Consider the following 19,155-nt stretch of genomic DNA (forward strand, 5'->3'; position numbering starts at 1 on the left):
CTACTCACGAGTTATTGGAGGGGCGATGATGATGATGAAGAAGCCCTCCAACTCCAAAGTCCCCTCCGGCAGGGTGCCGGGAAGGGTCTCCAGATGAGATCTCGCAGAAACGGAAGCTTGTGGCGGCGGAAAAGTATTTTTGAGCCTCCCCTGATTTTTTGCATAATATTTGGGAATTTATTGGCCAAAGACCTAGGTCAGGGGGCGGCCAGGGAGGCCACAAGCCTGCCCACCGCCGCCTCCCCCCTGGTGGCAGAGTGGGGGCTTGTGGGCTCCTTGGGGCCCACCTTGCTTGGCCCAAAAGCCCCCTGGACTTGTTCCGTCCGGGAAAAAATAATTTCGCGTTTTTTCTTCCGTTTGGACTCCATTCCAAAATCAGATCTATAAAGAGTAAAAAAAACGAAAAAACAGGAACTGGCACTTGGCACTGAATTTATAAGTTAGTCCCAAGAAGATATAAAAAGGTACAAAAAAATACAAAGAAGGCAAGATAATAACGTGAAATCATTAATTATTATAGATACGTTTGAGACGTATCAAGCATCCCCAAGCTTAACTCCCGCTCTTCCTCGAGTAGGGAAGTGATAAGAATGAATTTTTGATGCTTTCATGCTACCTAGCATAGGTGTCCTTTGTAATTCCTCTTATGTGACGTGAATGTTCAGATCCATTAGATTCAAAACAATAGTTTGCTATTGACGTGGAAACAATAATAATTCAAGCAAACTAGCAAAGTAATCATGAAATTTCAAAATAACAAGGCCAAAAGAAAGTTATCCCTACAAAAGCATATAGTCTGGCTATGCTCTATCATCATTGCACAACGAATTTAAATCATGCACAACCCCGGTATTGGCCAAGTAATTGTTTCACACCTTTAATTTCTCAAACATTTTCAACTCTCACGCAATACATGAGCGTGAGCCATGGTTATAGCACTATAGATGGTGTGGAATGTGGTGGAGGTTGCAAGAAAAAAAAGGAGAAGATAGTCACATTAACTAGGCATATCAATGAGCTGTGGAGCTGCTCATCAATAGATATCAATGTGAATGAGTAGGGATTGCCATACAAATGATGCACTAGAGCTACAAGTATGTGAAAGCTCTTAAAGAAAATTAGTGGGTGTGCATCCAACTTGCTTGCTCACGAAGACCTAAGGCAAATTTGAGGAAGCCTATCATTGGAATATATAAGCCAGGTTATATAATGAAAATTTCCCACTAGCTATATGGTGGTGACAAAACGAGAGACTCTCAATCATGAAGATCATGGTGCTCAATATGCACAAGTGTGGAAAAAGTGGTAGCATTGTCCCTTCTCTCTTTTTCTCTCATTTTTTTATTTTGGTGGGCTCTTTGGCCTCTTTTTTATGGGCTTCTTTGGCCTCTTTTATTTCCTCACATGAGAGAGTGCTCCAATAATGATGATCATCACACTTTCAAGTCAAAACTTAGAGCAATTATGACTCTATATGGAATGCCTTCGGTAGTGTACCGTGGCAATGATCTAGCATGGCATAGACATCAATGGAAACATCATGCTAGATATCTTACGATCGTGCAAAGGCAATGTAGACGTGGTGGCACATGTCATGGTGGTAGTTTCATGGCAATATATCTTGGAATGACTTTGCAAAAGCCATAGTAGGTCGGTATGGTGGCTGTTTTGAGGGAGGCTAATGGTGGGTTTTGTGCACCGGCGAAAGTTGCACGACACTAAGAAGATAGTGATGGTGGAAGGTGAAAGTGTATCTAAACCATGGACTCAACATTAGTCATGAAGAACTCATATACTTGTTGCAAAAGTTTTATAAGTAATCGAAACAAGGCATTCAACGCATACTCCTAGGGGAAGGGTTGGTAGGTATAAACCATCACGCGATCCCGACCGCCACGCAAAGCATGACAATCAATATACTAGTCATGCTCAGACTTCATCACATACCGGTTCACCATACGTGCATGCTACGGGAATCACTAACTTCGACACAAGTATTTCTAGATCCACAACACCTTACTAGCATGACTTCAATATTACCATAACCACGACTCAAAACTAACTGAGATGAATCAAACTTTTCTACTATTCAATGCACATGAAGGTGGAAGTTTTCGTATCCCTTTGGATAACTACCCCTTTTGAGACTACTTTCAAAGTATAGATCAACTACCAAACCATGCACCGCTGCGCTCTAAAATATATAAGTGAAGCACATAGAGCAAAAGTATCTAGCTCAAAAGATATAAGTGAAGCACATGTGAGCTGAATTGTCTACCAAAAGATATAAGTGAAGCTCGACAAAATCACAGTGTGTGCATGTCTCTCTATCTAGGTGTGCAGCAAGGATGATTGTGACACAACAAAAATAAAAGACTCCTACGATACAAGACGCTCCAAGCAAAAACACATAACATGTGGTGAATAAAAATATAGCTCCAAGTAACGTTACCGATGGATTGAAGACGAGAGTGGGGATGCCTTCCCGGGGCATCCCCAAGCTTAGGCTTTTACGGCATCCTTGAATATCTTGGGGTGCCTTGGGCATCCCCAAGCTTGAGCTCTTGCCACCCTTTATATTTTTGTCCATAAGAACTTCACCCAAAACTTGAAAACTTCACAACACGAAACTTAAACACGAACTCGTGATAACATTAGTACAAGAAAGAAAGCCACCACTTCCTTAGGTACTGTAGCAAACTTAAATTTTCTTGTGCTGATGTTGGGTTATTGTACTTTCAATCTTCCATGGCTAATACCCCCCGATACTATCCATAGTTTCATCAAAATAAGCAACCAACACAACAAAAACAGAATCTGTTAACAGCAGACCGGTCTGTAGCAATCTGTATTTTTTGTATACCTCTGTTACTCCAAAAATTCTGCAAAATTACGACATTCTGAAAATTTCCGTAGCAACCAGCAGCAAAAATAATCAACTCAAAAGCTCTTACATAAAAAAAATGAAAATTCTTTTCGTGAGCAGAAAGTTTCTGTCTTTTCCAGCATGACCAAACGATCATCCCCAAGACTAATCATAACGGTTTTGCTTGGCACAAACGGAAAAAGAAACACAAAAAACACAATCATAAAAGAATTATGAAAGTGTGGAAAACACAAAACAGAAATAAAAAGGATAGATTCGTTGGGTTGCCTCCCAACAAGCGCTATTGTTTAACACCCTTAGCTAGGCATTGAATGATGCTCTCATAAAAGACAAGAATTGAAGCACAACGAGAGCATCCTAAAGCATGTGAAAATCACTTCGAAGTCTAACATACTTCCTATGCATAGGCATTTTGTAGGAAAACAAATTGTCAAGACAACTAATAGTTGCCATATGCAAGGAAGAAGAAAGAGACAATAGCAATCTCAACATAACGAGAGGTAATTTGGTAACATGAAAGTTTCTACCAAAATATTTTCATCTCTCATAGCAATTACATGTGGGATCATATTCAAATTCAACAATATAGCTATCCCATAGGATATTCTTTTCATTATCCACATGCATGCAAAGTTGACGCTCTTCAAAAATAGTGGGATTATCATCAAATAAAGTCATGACTTCTCTAATCCCACTTTCAGTATTGTTGCAAATATCATATTCACCATGAGGTTTGAACAAAGTTTCAAGATCATAAGAAAGATCATCACCCCAATCATGATTATTGCAACAAGTAGTGGACAAAGCAAAACTAGCATCCCCAAGCTTAGGGTTTTGCATAATTTTAGCATGATTATCACTAATAGAATTTATAGTGAAACCATTGCAATCATGCTTTTCATCCAAGGAGCCCTCGTGAATCACTTCATGAATTTCTTCCTCACAATTTTCAGATTCACGCATCTTACGCAAAACTCCAAAGAAATATTCAATTGCCCTCAACTCACTAGCAATTTGTTCCATACGAGTGGGTCTCTTAAAGAGACTAGCAAGTGGATGAGGATCCATATCGCTAGATTTTCAACAAGCGAAGATGCAAGCATATTTAGGGCACATGACACACAAGCGAACAGAAAGCAAGCGAGAGAAAAGGGCGAACAAAAAGGCAAAAGAAGAAAGGCAAATGAAAACAGCAAATGTGAAGTGGGGGAGAGGAAAACGAGAGGCAACTGGCACCAAAAGTAAATACAAGAGAAGAGTTTGTGAGACCTACTTGGATAGATCTTGTTTTATCCTCCTCGGCAACGGCGCGAGAAATACTTCTCCTACCACAAAAAGATCCCCGGCAACGGCGCCAGAAATGCTTCTGATGTCCGTTATGCTACTGCACAAAAGACCTCCATGTGGCGCCAGAAATGGGCACGTTGACGACACCAGGAATCCTTCTGCGTTGGTGTTCCCTCGAAGCGAAGAGGATGATGTAGCGCAGCGGAGGTAAGTATTTCCCTCAGTTTGAGAACCAAGGTATCAATCCGGCGGAGGAGTATCTCAAGATCCTGCACAAACGGAAAAACTTGCACCCAACGCTATGAAGGGGTTGTTAATCCCTTATAGATTGTTTGCCAAGTGAGAACTGAAAGCAACAAAGTAACAAAGCAAAGTAAAAGCGGAGTTGTAAACGATGGATGTGAATAGACCTGGGGGCCGTAGTGTTTACTAGTGGCTTCTCTCATGAAAGCAAGTAGACGATGGGTGAACAAATTACTGTCAAGCAATTGATAGAACTGTGCAGAGTCATGACAATATCTATGCAATGATTATTTCTATAGGCATCACGTCCGAAACAAGTAGACCGATACTTTCTGCATCTACTACTATTACTCCACACGTCGACCGCTATCCAGCATGCATCTAGTGTATTAAGTCCATAAGAACAGAGTAACGCCTTAAGCAAGATGACATGATGTAGAGGGATAATCTCAAACCAATGATAAAAACCCCATATTTTTACCCTTGATGGCAACTGCTTGATGTGTGCCTTGCTGCCCCTACTGTCACTGGGTAAGGTCACCACATGGCAGAACCTAAAACCAAGCACTTCTCCCATTGCAAGAATCATAGATCTAGTTGGCCAAACAAAACCCAAGACCCGGAGAGACTTACAAGGATATCAAATCATGCATATAAGAAATCAGCAAAGACTCAAATATATATCATAGATAATCTGATCACCAGTCCACAATTCATCAGATCTCGACAAACACACCGCCAAAGAAGATTACGTCAGATAGATCTCCATGAAGATCATGGAGAACTTTGTATTGAAGATCCAAGAGAGAGAAGAAGCCATCTAGATACTAACTACGGACCTGTAGGTCTGAATTGAACTTCTCATGAGTCATTGGAGGGGCGATGATGATGATGAAGAAGCCCTCCAACTCCAAAGTCCCCTCCGGCAGGGTGCCGGGAAGGGTCTCCAGATGAGATCTCGCGGAAACGGAAGCTTGCGGCGGCGGAAAAGTATTTTCGAGGCTCCCGTGATTTTTTGCGGAATATTTGGGAATTTATAGGCCAAAGACCTAGGTCAGGGGGCGGCCAGGGAGTCCACAAGCCTGCCCACCGCCGCCTCCCCCTGGTGGCAGAGTGGGGGCTTGTGGGCTCCCTGGAGCCCACCTGGCTTGGCCCAAAAGCCCCCTGGACTTCTTCCTTTCGGGAAAAAATCATTTCAGGATTTTTCTTCCATTTGGACTCCGTTCCAAAATCAGATCTGAAAAGAATCAAAAACACGGAAAAACAAGAACTAGCACTTGGCACTGAATTAATAAGTTAGTCCCAAGAAGATATAAAAAGGTACATAAAACATACAAAGAAGGCAAGATAACAACGTGAAATCATCAAAAATTATAGATATGTTCGAGACGTATCAGGTACTCCAAGAAAATTTGCTATGCGAGTGGCATAGATCCCACCAAAGAAATCCCCTTCTATTGCATTCTTATTCAGCCTCCTTGCTATAATAGCTCCCATGTAGAAGCTTTTGTCACCTGTCACTTCGCTCTTAAGGATACTAAGGTGGGGTGCGCAGAGGTGACAATGCTCAATCTTGCCATTAATGCATCTGTCTACGAAGAGGGCAAAGTAATGCAAGGCAGGAAAATGAATACTCCCCATTGTAGCTTGCGTAATGTCTCTAGTTTCTCCAACTGTAATACCAGAGAAAAAATCTCTAAGCGAAGATTTAGGAGGATCATTGAGGCTACCCCAAATAGGTATTTTGCAGATTGTACTGAAATCCTCTAAATCCATGATATAAGATTTATCATAGAGATCAAACAGTACCGATGTTTCACGGCCAGCTGAAAATTTGAATCTACGAACAAAACAGGCAGTGAGAGCAACATACTATTCACATTTATCGGAGATGAATTCTTCGAGTCCGACGTTGTGAACAAGTGCATCAAACTCATATTTGAAACCCGCCTCAATCATAAATTCATCAGAAGGCCATTCACATGGTTGTACCTGTGCGTCCCTTGGTTGGTAAGGATCAGGCTCCCGAATCGCAAGACGGGGACCTCTCTTGCTTGAGGAACCACCATGAAAGTTTCTCCCGAACATCTTCCTTTTCTGAAATTTTCACTAACCCAAAGGAAAAATGAACAAGGCTCAACTAAACTCGTAGCAACTACTCCACCAAGTGCCTAGAGGCCATATTACGCATCAAAACTACTTGGGACCAACTAAAATCAGCATGCAAAGCTCAAGAACATGGTCACCAAGGCAACAAAAATACGCGGGGCATAAGGCACTAGAGCAAAAACTAATTGTACCAATGGAGGAGTCACTTAACAAGGAGTAATTTCCCCAAAACAGTTCGGAGAACGGTGATTTGAGCAAAGAGATCGAAAATCCCAGCAAGGAGAGCAAGAACACGGGTTTGAGCTGCGAAACGATTTTTTCTGGTGGTAGAAGAAGCGGATGAGAGCAAGAATGAGTGGAGGGGGTGCCAGTGGGCCCCACAAGTCTAGGTGGCATGGCCAGGGGGTGCCCGTGCCCCTAGGGCTTGTGGCCCACTCGTGTGGCCCCAAGACAGATTCTTTGTCCCAGTATTTTTCAAATATTCCAGAAAAAATCATACTAGATTTTCAGGACGTTCGGAGAAATTTTATTTTCGGGGTACTTTTCTACCGGGCGCTAAAATAGAAAACAGGGAAAACTAAACTAAACCTATCATTTTTATTCTAAGCAACCTAAAGTAAAATCTTGGAATAGAGGTTTGTGACTCCTCGATTCATCCATCTCATGGTCATCGAAAGAAATGAGTCAATGGGGTTGATCAAATCCCCTCGACAAAACTTTCTAGAATCGCAAAAGAAGACGGAGAATTTTTGAATAGTCACTAGGTCACCTCAATGGGGATGTGTATCTCCCCAACAAGCAAATCATACTTCATCTTGACACAAGGAATAGGTCATTCAAAGCTCTCAAGAATAATCGATGAAGTTTTTTCGATAGCATTGATGCAATGTACCCGATATTGTTTCATTGGAAAGTGCACCGTATGATCATTACCGTTGACATGGAAAGTGACGTTGCCTTTGTTGCAATCTATAACAGCCCCTGCGGTGTTTAAAAAGGGTCTTCCGAGGATGACAGCCATGGCATCGTCCTCGGGAATATCCAAGATAACAAAGTCTGTTAAGATAGTGGTGTTAGCAACCACAATAGGCACATCCTCGCAAATGCCGATAGGGAAAGTAGTTGATTTGTCGACCATTTGCAGAGAGATTTCAGTGGGTGTCAACTTATCCAGTTCTAGTCTACGATAAAGAGAGAGAGAGGCATAACACTAACACCGGCTCCAAGGTCGCATAACGCAGTTCTAACATAGTTGACTTTAATGGAGCAAGGTATAGTGGGCACACCGGGATCACCTAGTTTCTTAGGAGTTCCAGCCTTGAAGGTATAGTTAGCGAGCATGGTGGAAATCTCAACCTCAGGTATCCTCCTCTTATTAGTCACAATATCTTTCATGTACTTAGCATACGGAGACATCTTGAGCATATCCGTCAAACGCATTTGCAGAAAGACAGGTCTGATCATTTCAACGAATCGCTAAATCCCGATCATCCTGTTTCTTGGATGGTTTGGGAGGAAAGGGCATGGGTTTCTGAACCCAGGGCTCCCTTTCTTTACAGTGCTTCCTAACAGCGAAGTCATTCTTATCGTATCTCTTAGTCTTAGGCTGTGGGTTATCAAGATCAGGTTCAATCTCCACATCCTTTTCATTGCTAGGTTGAGCATCTTCATGAACATCACTATTGATATTATCATTAGGCTCATGTTCATCACTAGATTTTGTTTCAGCATTAGAGACAGAGACATCGTTTGGAATCTCAGGGGTAACAGCAACAAGGTTGCTAGCGTGCATGTTCCTATCATCTTTCTTCTTCTTCCTAGGATGACTAGGTGCATCAGTGCTAACTCCTTGAGAATCTTGTTCAACTCTCTTCGGATGACCCTCAGGATACAAAGGTTCCTCGGTCATTCTACCGCCTCTAGTAACGACTCTGACGGAATTGTCATTCAACTCATTGAGCAAGTCATTTTGAGCTTTAAGTACTTGTTCTACCTGAGTAGTAACCATAGAGGCATGTTTACTCAGAAGTTTAAGATCATTGACATTTCTGTCCACACAAGCACTTAAATGACTAAGCATACGAGCATTCTTTTCCAATTGTCTGCTAACATAATCATTGAAACTTTGTTGTTTAGCAACGAAGTTATCAAATTCATCAATGCATAAGCCAGCAGGTTTATCAAAAGGAATATCACTCTCATCAAACCTACGCAGAGAATTTACTTCTACTACGTGTATCGGGTTAGCGAGACCATGGATCTCTTTGATAGGTGGTAGATTTTTGACATCTTCAGATTTAATGCCTTTCTCTCGCATAGATTTCTTGGCTTCTTGCATATCTTCAGGACTGAGGAATATAATACCTATTTTCTTTGGAGTTGGCTTAGGAGGTGGTTCGGGAATAGTCCAAGCATTCTCATTGCACAAGATGTCATTCAACAGGATCTCAGCTTCTTCTACGGTTCGTTCCCTACAAACACTACCGGCACAACTATCTAGGTGGTCTTTAGAAGCATCGGTAAGTCCATTATAGAAGATATCAAGTATCTCATTCTTCTCAAGAGGGTGATCAGGCAAAGCATTCAGTAGCTGGATGAGCCTCCCCCAAACTTGTGGGAGACTCTCTTCTTCAGATTGAGCAAAGTTGTATATTTCCTGCAAGACAGCTTGCTTCTTATGGACAGGGAAATATTTTTCAGAGAAGTAGTAATACCATATCCTGGGGACTACGCACACATCCAGGAGCAAGAAAAGAGAACCAGGTCTTAGCATCATCCTTTAACGAGAAAGGAAACAGCTTGAGCATATAGTAGTGGCGGATCTTTTCCTCACTAGTGAATAGGGTGGCTATATCGTGCAGTTTGGTAAGATGGGCCACAACCGTTTCAGATTCATAACCGTGAAAAGGATCAGATTCGACCAGAGTGATTAACTCAGGGTCGACAGAGAATTCATAATCCTTATCGGTCACAAAGATAGGCGAAGTAGAAAACTTCGGGTCGTATTTCATCCTAGCGTTCAGAGATTTTTCTTTCCACTTGCGCAGAAGTTTCTCAACATCATAGCTATCCTTACACACAAGAAAGTCCTCATCTATCTCTCCCTCCATAACATAGCGTGTATCAGGCATAACAGGCATAGTATCAGGTTCTACTTCAAGAGTATCAGCAGTTTCAGAAGTATCATCACATCTAGCAGCAACTCTAGCAATATGTTCATCAAGGAATGCACCAAGTGGCAAAGCAGTATAAGGCATAGCAGGCATAGTATCAAGCATAGAGTCATCAGGCATAGTATCAAGCATAGCATCATCAGGCATAGTATCAAGCATTGCATCATCAGGCATAGTATCAAGCATAGCATCATGTGCAGCAGAAGTAGCATCATCAAGCACATGCGACATATCAAGATTTCTAGCAGGAGGCGAAGTCGAAAACTTACTCAAAACTGAAGGTGAATCAAGTGCAGAGCTAGATGGCAGTTCCTTACCTCTCCTCGTAGTGGAAGGCGGGATTTTAGTTCTTGGATCTTTCGGATTCCTCATAGTGATCAGCAGACGTCAATCCCAAGTGACCCAGAGAATATAGTTGTGCCTCCCCGGCAACGGCGCCAGAAAAAGCCTTGATGTCCCACAAGTGTATGGGATCGCAGCAGTTTTCGAGGGTAGAGTATTCAACCCAAATTTGTTGGTTCGCACGACGGGAAGCGAAAGACTATTCTCAAGTATTAGCAGCTGAATGTGTCAGATTCAACCACACATGAAAGATTAGTGTCTGCAAGCAAAGTATCAGTAGCAAAGTAGTATGATAGCAACGGTGCTAGAAACTAACTATTGACGGCAGACTGTTCCTAACTGTTATATCAGTGGCGCCAGCACGTTGACGGGTGATTATTCTTGAGAAGAATGCTTCCCCGACTACAGCTCCAGAAAAGTCTTGCAACAAGTAACAATGGAGTAGCAAGGAACAATAGTAGCAACAGTAGCAACAAAGTGACAGCAGTAGCAACAGTAGCAGCAAAGTGGCCCAATCCCTTTTGTAGCAAGGCACAAGCCTAGACAAAGTAACGTAGTGAGAACCAGTAGTAAAAGACTCGTAGGCAGTGGATCGGTGACGGATGAGTATGACGGATGTGATTCATCATGTAACGGCTATAACACGGAGAGGTATGTAACTAGCTCCCGTTCGTCGATCTAATGTAGGCATGTATTCCGTATGTAGTCATACGTGCTTAGGGAAAAGAACTTGCATGACATCTATTGTCCATCCCTCATGTGGCAGCGGGGTCCTAATGGAAACTACGGGATATTAAGGTTCTCCTTTTAATAAAGAACCGAACCAACTCATTAACACGTGGTGAATACATGAACTCCTCATACTATGGTCATCTCCGGGAGTGGTTCCGGCTATTGTCACTCCGGGGTTTCCGGGTCATAACACATAGTAGGTGACTACAACTTGCAAGATAGGATCTAAAACACACATATATTGGCGACAACATAATAGGTTCAGATCTTAAATCATGGCACTCGGGCCCTAGTGAAGAACATTAAGCATAGCCAAGTAGTAGCAACATCAATCTAGAACATAGTGGATACCAGGGATCAATCCCCGTCAAGAACTAACTCTATTACATGATAGATCTCATCCAACTCATCACCGTCCAGCAAGCCTATGATGAGATTACTCACGAACGATGAAGAGCATATTGGAATTGTCGATGGAGGAAGGTTGATGATGACGATGGCGACGATTTCCCCTCTCCGGAGCCCGGAACAGACTCTAGATCTGCCCTCCAGATGAAGAACAAGATGTGGCGGCACCTCCGTATCGCAAAACGCGATGAAACCTTCTCTCTGATTTTTTTTCCAGGCGAAACAGAACATATAGAGCTGAGTTTGGGGGCGGTGGTGCCACGTGGGCCCCACAAGCCTACATGGCGCGGCCATAGGGGGTGGTCGCGGTTTGTGGGCTTGTGGCCCATTGGCACGCCCCCTCCTGTTATTTTTATTTTATTCCAGAAAAAATTTCCGTAAATTTTCAGGACATTCCGAGAACTTTTATTTCTCCACAAAAACAACACCATGGCAATTCTGCTGAAAACAGCGTGAGTCCGGGTTAGTTCCATTCAAATCATGCAAATTAGAGTCCAAAATAAGGGCAAAAGAGTTCGTAAAAGTAGATACGACGGAGACGTATCAATGCCTATATGTACCCATCCACCACGTCTCATTCATAGAGAAAGCACTCAGAACACACACACACTTGCCATATCCATTTTTCTAAGAGAGAACCACCTACTCATGTGTTGATATCAAGATGTTCCAATCCATCCACTAGAAACTTGACCTCTTGCCTTTCCAAGTTGCTTTCCACCCAATCAATCTCTTCTGTTCATGCCAAATGTATGAGAGAGTGATTAAGTGTTGAGGAGACTATCTTTTGAAGCACAAAAGCAAGGAGTTCATCGTTCTACCGCATATATTAACTTTTGGAGGGTGGTGCCTCCTGGATTATTTAGGTGTCGCTTGGGAGCCTCCTACTTCGTGTTATGGAGTTGAACCAAGAAGTTTGTAAGGGCAAGGTGATGGCCTACTTCGTGAAGATATACCCCGAGTGAGGCTAGTCCTTTGTGGAAGTAAACCATGGTGGAATAGACAAGGACGCTTCTTCGTGGCCCCTTGCGGGTGGAGCCCTCCGTGGACTCTTGCAGCCATTACCCTCCGTGGGTTGAAGTCATCACTAACATGGACGTATGATAGCACCACCGATCGGAACCACGCAAAAAATCGTCGTGTCAACCTTTGCGTTTGATCTTCCTATCCCTTCCCTCTACTTACATTTGCATGTCTTTACTTTCCGCTGCAATATCTTAGATATGCATGTGTAGGGTGTGCTTGACTTATTACAACTACTAATACTGGCCCACAACTAAAATTGGGAAAATGCTAAGTTTTTATTTGGTGAAGTAGTCTAATCACCCCCCTCTAGACATACTACGGATCCTTCACCCAGACACACTAGCTAGAACCAACCCCGCGCCCGCGCCAGCAACCATCCCTGTGGCATTAATGGGTTGGTCGCCGAGCATCATCGCTGAGCTGGAAACAGCGGGCATCAGCGAGGTCCCCGTGGACCCGCACGAGCTCATGTACATGCAAGCGCCATCGCCTCCTCCCATGCATGTGCTTGTGTGCGCCCCTTCATAGGATGCACCGGTCCCCATGCGCATGACGCACCCACCGTGTTCGTCAGTGTGCCCGCGCGTGCACCCATCGCTCTCGTGCCCATGCATGCGTGTGCACCCGTCACACCCCCTCAGTGGATTGGGCTGCCACCATCGACAACTTCCTCGTAACACCGCTAGTCGCCCCCTGCCCGACGATCGCACGATGATGTCTACAACACAACTTTATTCTTATAGACTATATTGGGCCTCCAAGCACATGGTTTTTCTAGGGCATTAGCAATTTGCTCTGAAGTGGATGACCCAAGGTTTATCAATCCGTGGGAGGTGTAGCATGAAGATGGTATCTCTCAAACAACCCTGCAATCAAATACAAAAATCTCTTGTGTCCCCAACACACCCAATACAATGGCAAATTGTATAGGTGCACTAGTTCGCCCAAGAGATGGTGATACAAGTGCTCCTTATGGCACTTGTCTCAAGGGAACATCTCATGTTTGTCTGTTTCACTCCAAGTTGTCATCTCTCTTTTTTCTTTTCCAAATTGGAGTCAACTTATCTCCTTGACATGACTTTATATCTTTAAATTCATGATGGTTTGATTTTTCTTGTTTTGGGGGGCATTTTTGGGTCATCTGGAGCAGTACTACCGCTGCCCCAGCGGTACTACCGATGATAAGAGGTAGTACCGCTCGTCGTAGCGGTACTACCGCCGGGAAGCGGTAGTACCGCTTAGACTTCTCCATGGGGGGTTATGGGGACGGGCACGGGCAGTTTCTCACCCCATACCCATTCATCCCCCTCCTCCTCGAGGGTGTCTCTCTCCAGGCAACCCTAAGGCTCCGGTGGCCGCCCCCCGATCTCCGTTTTCGGCCACTCATTCGTGATTTCAACCGGAGGAATCATCCTCCACCCCCTTCTCTTGCCATGGATACTGGTATTGTCCCCATTCTTCTTATCATTTGGTCTCTTTTTCAGATCTAGGTCTTGGACAATATGAGATGTATCTAGGTCATTTTGGTTCCAACTTGCGACATGTGAGGGGTGTGGATGATAGCTAGAGTTTAGATATGTTGATCTTTTAGAAATTTTGTGGTCAAGGCATATCCCCGGTAGTACCGGATCTGACCTGTGCTGATTTTTACCCCACGTTTCCGGCCCTAAGCGGTACTACCGCTCGTCCGAGCGATACTACTACTCGTTCGGGTGATACTACCACTCATTAGAGGTAGTACCGCCCCTCGCAGCGGTACTACCGCCCTGGGCTGGCCTTTGCACACTTTTTCTTCTTTTTCATCATTTCTTTCTCGGCCATCTTTGTGTCTTGTTGTTGTGTACTCATTGTTTTTCTCTCGTGCTTTCATCTGGTTGTGTTTTTGATTTCAGGAGGTGGCAGGTCGACTCCTTAGGAGTGTAGGATGAATCCCAACCATGGCAGCACGAAGAGGTACCATTTATCTGAGGTTGATAGCTCAAGCCAACCATAAGAGGTTGTTCCTGCTGATAAGGTGAGTTAGTCTGCTTCCAAATCCAAGGGGAAGCGCCCTGCTGTCACGCCCTTGAAGTCCCAGTCCATGGCTTCTCTAAAGGCTAAGGAATTTTGGATGGCCCGCAAGATTGATCCCTATGGGAAACCTTAGGATCCTTCAATGCTCAACCGTCCCTTCTCGACTCGGAAGCAATTGTCCATCTACAATGATATTCTGAAGCCAAGGGAGAACATGTATGTTCCTCATGTGAAGTCTATTAATGTTGAACATATGCAGCGCAATGAAAGATATTTTAGGACTGCTCTCTCCCTATATGATAAGCTGAGCATCCTTGGTATTATGCAACTCAACAAAGACTTTGAAGCTCAGATTATTGCGGTGTTCTTTGCCACAGTTCACCTGGGAACTGATGAGGCCAGAAATCTTACATGGATGACCAATGGCAGGTTGCTTTATGCTCCCTGGAAGTCCTTTATGGATCTTCTTAACATTGAGGATAAGGATCTTGAGACCCCTCTGGGATTCCGTCCTCACCATGAGTATGTTGCTACCCACAATCAAGCCATGTACAAGTTCAGCACTGAGAAGATATCATCTGTTATAAGCAAGTCCAATTAGGTGCTGGAACCATTCTTAGATATCATGCACCGCATCTTTCATCACACCCAGTTCACCCATGTTGGCAATCTGGATCAGGTCCACTCCTACCTGGTAGACATGCTTCTGTTTTGCGAGCAACATAAGTTCAAGGTTCAGGTGCAGCCTCTCGATATCTCACATGTTACGTGGTCTGAGCTTTGTTCTGTGGTGTCTGAGCATAAGTGCTCCATGTATGTCCCCTTTCTGATGCATCTAATTGAGAAGACTTGGGAAGAAACCTTTCCTGATGAGTTGTTTGAAGCTGGGGACTTGGTTTCTCACAAGGTTGTGCAGCTTAGGTAGAAGGACAAGTGGGCCACTCACACTACCCCTGAACAAGTTGTGCTTGAAGACATGGATGAAGATTCTGCTAATGACGAGGCTGATGAGGATTTTGTGGCAGATGAGGGCACTGCTTTGCCTACTACGCCCCCAATGGAGAACCTTCTTGGGCTAAGAAGCTCAAGGAGAAGATGAAGAAGACCTTCTGTATGTAGGCCAAGGGTTAGTACCGGGCTCACGCGGCCGAAAAGCGGCTATCAGTCGTCACAAGGCTCTTGGGAGGCAAGTTGGATTAACGATTGAGAGCGGTTCTGAGGATCGGCTCACTGATGAGAACACCTGGATTACTCGCCCATGGGATTCTGATGCTGAGTTACCTGGATTTCCTGCTCCTCCTAGCACTGTTCATCATACCTCTAAGTGTGCTGAATATTTATGTGTCTGCACTACCTAACCTCCTGGATCCTTCCTATTTTCTGTGCCCTTTTTGGTGTCTTGGTACCAAAGGGGGAGAGTGTTGGGATTTGCGAGTCACGACTGTTCTCTCATGTCTCATCTTTTCACACGTGATCTCTTTTATCATTTGCTTTGCTTAAAAGACTAATTTGTGTGGTGTGGAACTTAAGTTGGTTTGCGTTTTTAATGTGTGTGAGACTCATGTGAGACTATGTCATATGGTGCGAGACATATGCTACCGTAGTTCTATCATATGTCTTTATTTCATGAGATGCTTATATTTTGCCCTAATGATCATGCTCACTTCACTTCTTGTAGCTATATTATTCTCAGTTGTTATGATTATGAAAGTAGTGTCTGTCTATAAAATATAGGGGGGTGTTGATCCTAGTGTGTGCACTTTGCATTCCAAAAGCATACTTAAATAGTGCACACACTTAGGGGGAGCCTGACTATATTTTGTAGACTCTGGGGTTGCATTTTATCTTCTGTTTTATCTTCTATACTAATCCTGTGTTTTCATTAGTCCACCAAAAAGGGATAGATTGTAAGGGCATATTTCTACCGTAGTAGTTTTGGTGAATGATGAGTGCTACTTCTTGAGCTTGCGTTGGTTTTCCCTTGAAGAGGAAAGCGTGATGCAGCAAAGTAGATAAGTATTTCCCTCAGTTTGTTGAGAACCAAGGTATCAATCCAGTAGGAGGAACAAGCAAAGCCCCAATTGTAGTACCTACACAAACAATCAAACACTTGCACCCAATGCTAAAAGGGGGTTGTTAGTCCCTTCAGAGTTATTGCAAGGATGGGATTTGATAGAGATAGATATAGAATATTGTGGAAACAAAAGTAAGTAAATTTCAGCAAGATATTTTTCGTATTTTTGGTTTATAGATCTAAAAGTATAATACGGAAAATAGACCCGGGGGCCATAGGTTTCACTAGAGCCTTCTCTCATGAAGGAAAATAATACGGTGGGTGAACATATTGCTGTCAAGCAATTGATAGAAAAACGAATAATTATGAAGATATCCAAGGAAATGATTATGCATATAGGCATCACGTCCGTGTCAAGTAGACCGAAACGATTCTACATCTACTACTATTACTCCACACATCGACCGACTCCTGCCTGCATCTAGAGTATTAAGTTCATGAAGAACAGACTAATGCATTAAGTAAGATGACATGATGTAGAGGGATAAACTCAAGCAATATGATGAAAACCCCATCTTTTTATCCTCGATGGAAATAATACAATGCGTGCCTTGCTACCCCTACTATGTCACTGGGTGAGGACACCGCAAGATTGAACCCAAAACTAAGCACTTCCCCCAATGCGAGAATTACCAATCTAGTTGGCCAAACCATACCAATAACTCGAAGAGACTTGCTAAGATATGAAATCATGCATATAAGAATTTAGAAGAGATTCAAATAATATTCATAGATAATCTGAACATAAACTCACAATTCATTGGATCTCGACAAACACACCGCAAAAGAGTATTACATCGGATAGATCTCCATGAGGATCATGAAGAACATGGTATTGAAGATCAAAGAGAGAGAAGAAGCCATCTAGCTACTAGCTATGGACCCGTAGATGTGTGGTGAACTACTCACGCATCATCGGAGGGGCCATGGAGTTGATGTAGATGCCCTTCATGATCAATTCCCTCTCCGACAGATTACCGAAAAAGGCTCCCGGATTGGATCTCACGGGAACAGAGTCTCTCAGCGGCGAAAAAGTATTTTCGTGGATCTTCTAAGCAATGGGGGAATATTTGGGAATTTATAGGCCGAAGAATAGGGTTAGGCGACTGCTACTGCAACAAAAGACCTTCCAACGGCGCCAGAAATAGGAGTGTTGCTTGATACTCCTCAGCAACGGCACCAGGAATCCTTCTGCTACGGCTACGCCTTAAGGAACTTCCTAGGAAAATATGCAAAGGATTTCCCCCGTGGCCTTGGAGCCTTGCGTTGGTGTTCCCTCGAAGCGGAAAGGGTGATGTAGCACAGCGGTGGTAAGTATTTCCCTCAGTTTGAGAACCAAGGTATCGATCCAGTGAAGGAGTATCACAAGTGCCTGCACAAACACAAAAAGCTTGCTCCCAACGCTATGAAGGGGTTGTCAATCCCTTATAGATTGTTCGCCAAGTGAGAACTGAAAGAAACAAAGTAACAAAGCAAAGTAAAAGCGAAAGTGGAAACGATAGATGTGAATAGACCAGGGGGCCGTAGTGTTTACTAGTGGCTTCTCTCATGAAAGCAAGTAGACGGTGGGTGAACAAATTACTGTCGAGCAATTGATAGAACCGCGCAAAGTCGTGACGTCATCTATGGCAATGATTATATCTATAGGCATCACGTCCAAAACAAGTAGACCGATACTTTCTGCATCTACTACTATTACTCCACACATCGACCGCTATACAGCGTGCATCTAGTGTATTAAGTCCAAAAGAACAGAGTAACGCCTTAAGCAAGATGACATGATGTAGATGGACAATCTCATACCTACGACAGAGCCCACCTTGTTACCCTTGATGGCAACTACACGATGTGTGCCTTGCTTCCCCTACTGTCACTGGGAAAGGTCACCACACGGTAAGAACCCAAAACCAAGCACTTCTCCCATTGCAAGAATCATAGATCTAGTTGGCCAGAAAAAACCCAAGACTCGGAGAGACTTACAAGGATATCAAATCATGAATATAAGAAATCAGCAAAGACTCAAATATATATCATAGATAATCTGATCACAAATCCACAATTCATCGGATCTCAACAAACACACCGCCAAAGAAGATTACATCGGATAGATCTCCGTGAAGATCATGGAGAACTTTGTATTGAAGATCCAAGAAAGAGAAGAAGCCATCTAGCTACTAACTACGGACCCATAGGTCTGAAGTGAACTACTCACAAGTCATTGGAGGGGCGATGATGATGATGAAGAAGCCCTCCAACTCCAAACTCCCCTCCGGCAGGGCACCGGGAAGGATCTCCAGATGAGATCTCGCGGAAACGGAAGCTTGCGGCGGCGGAAAAGTATTTTCATGGATCCCTTGATTTTTTTCTGTATTTTAGGGAATATATAGGCGAAAGATCTAGGTTAGGGGGGCGCCAGGGAAGCCACAAGCCTGCCCACCGCCGCCCCCTGGTGGCGGAGTGGGGACTTGTGGGATCCCTGTAGCCCTCCTGGCTTGGCCCACAAGCCCCCTGATCTTCTTTCGTTCGGGAAAAAATCATTTTGGGGATTTTTTTCCGTTTGGACTCCGTTCCAAAATCAGATCTAAAAAGAGCCAAAAACATAGAAAAAACAGGAACTGGCACTTGGCACTGAATTAATAAGTTAGTCCCAAAAAAGATATAAAAGGTACATAAAACATCCAAAGATGACAAGATAACAACATGAACCCATCAAAAATTATAGATACGTTTGAGACGTATCAAGCATCCCCAAGCTTAACTCCTGCTCGTCCTCGAGTAGGGAAGTGATAAAGAATGAATTTTTGATGCTTTCATGCTACCTAGCATAGATGTCCTTTGTAACTCCTCTTATGTGACGTGAA

Source organism: Hordeum vulgare, chromosome 7H (genome assembly GCF_904849725.1).
Source record: "Hordeum vulgare subsp. vulgare chromosome 7H, MorexV3_pseudomolecules_assembly, whole genome shotgun sequence".
NCBI lineage: Eukaryota > Viridiplantae > Streptophyta > Magnoliopsida > Poales > Poaceae > Hordeum > Hordeum vulgare.